We start from the raw sequence: 6,000 nt of genomic DNA on the forward strand, positions 1-6,000 counted from the left end.
CGATAATAAGCAAGATAGAAAATTGAAGGGAGCTAAAAACAATGGAGAATAAATGGCCTGATAGGCCGAGAACCTAGCGCACTAGAAAACATTCAAGAGGAGCAAAAAAGGGGTTGTTTGGTAGAATACCAATTCATACAAGAGCCGGGAAATGGTTTCTGCTTTTAATAAACGCTCGGTAGCGACCAACCAACAAGTTTATACACTGTGAAAACCGCGTTTTGTGATCGCCGCCGCCACTTTCGAGTTAAATGAGGCAGAGCGAAGACGCCTCGGCATTAGCCTCAATTCAGGCGCTTGGGCCCCCTTTTGTGATGACGGTGAAAATATGGGAAGAAGAAGCGAAAGAAGAGGCCAAGAAGAGTGGCAATCATCCATGGCCGACGCGTGCATTGTTAAAGGAAGCTTTTACCTCCCGTTCGTCCCTCGGAACGCTTAAGAGGGCATAAATGTCCTCATTTACGTGAATGGGAGTCAGTTGATTGCAACTAAATATGTAGTGTAGAGAACTTTTTTCTCTAAGCCATAAATAGCGGCACAGCTTTAGATTACAGAAGAGGAAGTACGTCACAACAAAATGAAAAAAAAAAAAAAAAAGAAAAACACGACAGAAAGTTATATTACCGTCGAAAATGTACGTTACGACAGAGTGTATGCTCAGGTTAGACTGGAACGGGATCGAGTTTATAGGTGACCTCCCTATTTGTGGTATTATTTCTAAATCCTAGATGGAATGATCTGGATGATGGTGCAAGCCGGTATGTATGCATAGCGTGCAGCTCTGCTCATTACGCGTTGTTGCCTCACCTGTGTTGCCACAGCTTACATGCCACGCCCTGCCACAGTGACTACGTTTCGTTTTCAGCAATTCTCTGGCTCTGCAGTAAGCAAGGAGAAAAGTAATTTATAAGCTGAGAAAGAAAGTGGCGGAGACTGGGTTCAAAATACACTAAATTAAAATATCAGGTGTTATGCTGCTCAGAGCTGACATTTAAAGATCGGATTAATACTGTATTCATTCAACTTGTAGAATTAAAGCGCCATCGCTTTAAGTGTACGAAGCATGGAAAGTTCTGTAGGCTGCGGGATGTAACAATCCGAAGCTATACGAGAGAAAAATAAATTGAGAACAATTACTCGTATCATGTAGAAGACTTCGCCGGTGTTTAATGTTTGACCACCATTAGTTGCGAGATGCCACAGAAGACTGCGTAAAAAACCGTCAGGGTGGTACGCTAGCTCCACTAAACTGATCCAAGCTCGGTTTAACTAGAGTTTCTTAGTGATTAACCAGGCTCTAGTACCCCCTCACATGTCTTCGAGCAGTGAGCTCAAACCAACGGAATATTCTCGCCTTGCGGTACTATTAGGTAAGCGCGACAAGTTACCTCAATGCTGAATAAATTGCAAGCTGCGGTCTTTCGACGTTACGTTAGTGCTGAGTAAGCAAGATTAGATTAAACTAGCCTAGGCCAGAAGGGGGGGGGGGGGGGGGGGTTCAGGTGATGTAAGAATACTTCCGGTTAGATTCTATCTTTTCGGTACTCGTCTACGAGGCAGAAATTTCTGGGCTAACGAAAAAAGCAGGAATTGAAGGTAAAACAGCAAGCTATTATACAAAAGAATTTTTTTTTTTGATAACGCAAAACACACAAAAAGAGCACAGTGGGTTATAAAGCGAGCTGATGACATCTCAGATGAAATGAAAAAGAGATAGGCATAGAAAGGGCATCGAGTTTGAAGGGAAAGGAACGTATGCTCTCAATGTAGCAGAGTGGATTGCAAGAGAATGTAAGCGTAACGGTACACAGAAGAATGTTAGGAGGGTGGATGAGGTTAGGAAGTTTGCGGGGTAAAGATGCTGCACCTGGCACGCCGGACTGTCGTGTGGAGGGCCGTGGAGAGCTATTTGTAACGCGATAGGCGTAATTAGGCTGAAGAAGAAGAAGAAGAAGAAGATGATGATGATGATGATGATGATGATGATGATGATGATGATGATGATGATGATGATGATGATGGTGGTGGTGGTGGTGGTGGTGGTGGTGGTGGTGGTGGTGGTGGTGGTGGTGGTGGTGGTGGTGTGATGATGACGGAAAAGGCTTTGGCTAGACACCTGTCCCGAACGTTGACGTGTGTTGATTTATCCCAACCATACCTGGTCGGACCGTCGTGTCTAGCAGCATATCACAACTCCCCACCACAGACGCCTCTCCGAGGTCACTAATAGGGTCGAAACGCACGCTCAGTATGCTGAAATGGTCGATCGTTTGCAACAAAAATAGAAGAATGACCTTTATGTAAAAGGTACTTAATATAAAAACCCATGTTATAAAAAAGTATAATGCCACTTGTTGCCCAGCATCTTGAGTAGCCATGACCTTCTATGTTGAACATACTCGTCGCTTCGTTCCAAGAGTTTACTTACAAAATTGAAACGAGAGTAGAGCCCTAATGCGCTCTTCTGAGCTGGAAACTGAATACGATAGTACCCGCCGCCAGCCAGATTGCGAGAGATCGCATATTGATCGTCAATCAGATTCCCACCGGTTGCCGCCAGAGAAGCAGACCCGCATATATCAATTTCTCATAGCCTGCCTGCTTCCTGAAGAACTTAGTTCGACCCAACTCATCGAGACTTTAAAAACACGTTAATGCGATGCGCACTTGGTGTCTCTTCCAGAAAGTGATTAGCCCCCTTTTGAAGCCTGACGTAGGTCGTGTCGCAGTAATCTGCTCATGCAGATACTTAACAAGATGAGTTCAAACCATTTGCTAATTAAACTTTAAACCTCCGGATGCTGCTACCCTAATTTGAAGATAATGAAAAATAGTAGATAGGCATTCTCCGGTTAAATCTGAAAACTTGACATCTTCGAGCTCCTAATTTGATCGACTTTTTTTCTGAAAAAGTGTTCACTATGCCCTTTATTCAACGACGGTAACCTGTCACCCCAGCTGGTGTTGTATTCAATGTGTCTCAAGGTTGCGGCGTCAGTTCACACAGTCACAATGACTCAAAACTTGTCAGAAAACTGTCCCATTCTCTCGTGATGATAATTACGGTGGTTGTGGCGAGATGGCCAGAACCTTTACACGGGAAAAGGCATGCATACGTCCTAAACTAAAGAGTGGTTAAGTCAAGTATGAAGAGGAGATGCGAACTTAGATAGAATGTCGGCGACAGCGCGATATCTGAGTGTCTCAATATTTCTGCCCTAAATGTTGTCTTGTCCACCTTCTCTGAGCAGTACTAACCATAGAAGGTTGATGTATATTGGTGCTGCTAAAATATGAACTGAGTGTCTCACAATGTCGATATATTTTCCATAGAAAGTAAGGGTCAGGCGACGTTAATTTGGAAGCTGTTCCGCGTTATGAACACCGAGTGTTGTCTCCGTGTAAAGTACATATGATTAACAACATTTACACTTTCTGTGCTGCGTTTCAAAACATCCTCTCGTATTTTGTTCTTGTGCTTTTTGTGCTTTAAGACGCATTATATGCAGTTGTTTTGATAAGCTTGTGTTACCGAGCTTGCGTTATCCATAGAAATAACTGTTCTAAGTAATGCCCGCGGCTGCGTCTCTCGCCTCAAAAAATTGTGTGTTCCAATACTTCAGGCACAGTGCTCAAAAGCATCTCACTCTGGATGACCTCCGTTGTACTCCATAGTCAGAGCAGTGACCTGAGATTCCCCGCATGTGCAAGTCACCTGACTGCAAGGTGAACGGAGGAGAAGGTCGGCAACTTCTCTTTTCCTACCGGCTGGACAACTCAACGGCGCTGCAAGGGAAAGGAAAGATGGGACAAAACATTTAGAAGGGAGAATTGTTCACATGAGTAACATTTAAGATGCCGAAATTAAGCAAACCTTAAATGGCTGCCCTAACCCAGTAATGGGTATTTTTCTCGCGTTAGAGAAAAGTGAATAGACTGGCCCACGTGTCACATACACCGGAAGTAGCACATGCCGAGCCCCTTGCAATGTCGGCCTTAGCGTACAACTCCCAGCTTTGCCGAAGAAACTGCAGGATGAGGAAGGCCACCTTAAAAGCTATGAAAAGAAGACTTCGGTAAAAAAAAAAAAATGCAGTGTGAATGGGTTCCGACAATTTTTGCACTCAATGTTCCCATAAGCGTTTTACAATCCTGCCAAAGCGATTGTGCATTTCTATCACAACTAATCCTAACACCGCTAAAACGCGTCTTAGCCTTCGACTATTATAACCCTGTCACGATATCAACAGACAGAGTTAATTGGAAAAGGGTAAATTATACTGTATAACATACATTTTCCACAGGTGTAGTTTTCTGCTTCTATCTGCGCAATCGTCTGTATTGTTATGCCTTTATTTTTAACTGAAGCATCGAAGAAATGTTTGCCACTTTTAGACACTTTAACGGACTTTCTCTTCCATCCTTAGACAAAAATAAAAAAAAATTAGATAAACTATTGTAGTTTTAATTGTGCTTCATATCACTTTTTCAGCATAAAAGTATTTACTCAGTGGACACGAAGCTGTCATGAAAATTGTGTGTGCGGAAAAAGATTTTTAATGTATTACCGCCTAGCGACCTAGTCGGCTGGTATTTGCACCGATTAACGGAGCACGTTTCATACATCCAACATCGTCTGAAGCTTTATAGGTTTACCATACGTGACTTCAGCGAAAGAGATTTATCTCTGCGCAACCTCGCCTCGTAAACTTTCTTTTCTCCGACTGTACTCTTGCTCACTCCCATTGTTTTTAAGTGCAAGGCTAAAAAAATTACACGGGTTAAACTCTGCTGAAACAAATATTGAGCGAAAGCATCAACTGCGGGTGACCGAGCGTTCTTCTTCTTCTCTTTTTCTTCTTATTCAGCCCACATATAAAGCCCCGCTTTAACCAAGCCGCATGAACTTGCCCGACGCCGACCACTCGAGTTGGGAACCCATCTCTCGCTTTTGTGTCACGTGGGGTGTGACGTCACGCGCTGCGCCGTGGCTGCGACCGCGCTACGCCGACCGCTTGATTTGGTAGCCCAGCTCTCACCCTATTGTTTCGTGGGGTGCGACGTCACAGCGTCACGTGGGTAAGACGTGGCTACCGGCTGCACTACGCCGAAGGCTCGAAACCTAGAGTAGTATTGCTTTCGCAATAAAAAGGTTAGTTGTTCTTCTAGACGACGTCACGCATGAGATCATTGCACCTGAACTTTAAGAAACCATCAAAGAAATCGTCTATCGGGCATGAAGGCCTACCCCTCAATTACTATTTTATCAATAGAAAGTTTTTACTATTAGAACTAAATATGTGTAAAGGAAAACAGCTGATTCCGCCGCGTGGTTGAAAACCACTGATGTCGTGGATGGGAAAGCCTTCGGGATGGTATTGAGAGCGTAAAAACGTAAATATCCGGTACAATGGGAAGGAAGAACTATAATCTATATTAACTATACTAAAATAATCTATAATCAACTATAATAAAGGAAGAACAATAATCTCCCTTTTCCAGGAACACGGATGAATTGCTTTGCAAGAGTTTTGTTTGTCGGTTCGGGCAATCTAGCTACTGTATACGTGAAGGGTTTGCAAGCTTAAATGCAGTGCTCGAGTACCAACGCAGTGTATGACGAATTTTGGCCTCCGAGAGCATGTCAAATCTCGAAGTTGCGCGCCTTAGTGTAGGACTTGAAACAGATTGTTTTTTTGTTGTTTTTTTTTGTGCGTGCGTGATATTTACGACGAGTTTCAGAAATTCAGTAGGCTGACATTACTGCAATTTCCCTCTGGGCAAACGTACCACCATAGAAGAGGACCTCACGTCGCTTTGTACATGACATGTTTGGAAGATGGTGTTTGATATGATTGCGAGATTATACTCAAAAAATGATTGTTGAAGCTAGAATTTTGAAAAGAACAAATTTGCTATTTGGGTGGAATTAGTGATCGGAGTTTTAATATCGCATTGGCAGCGCTAAGCATTCGGTAACAATGCATTTAAATTCGGTTA

Source organism: Amblyomma maculatum, chromosome 2 (assembly GCF_055883805.1).
Source record: "Amblyomma maculatum isolate TAMU_Amacu chromosome 2, ASM5588380v1, whole genome shotgun sequence".
Classification (NCBI taxonomy): domain Eukaryota; kingdom Metazoa; phylum Arthropoda; class Arachnida; order Ixodida; family Ixodidae; genus Amblyomma; species Amblyomma maculatum.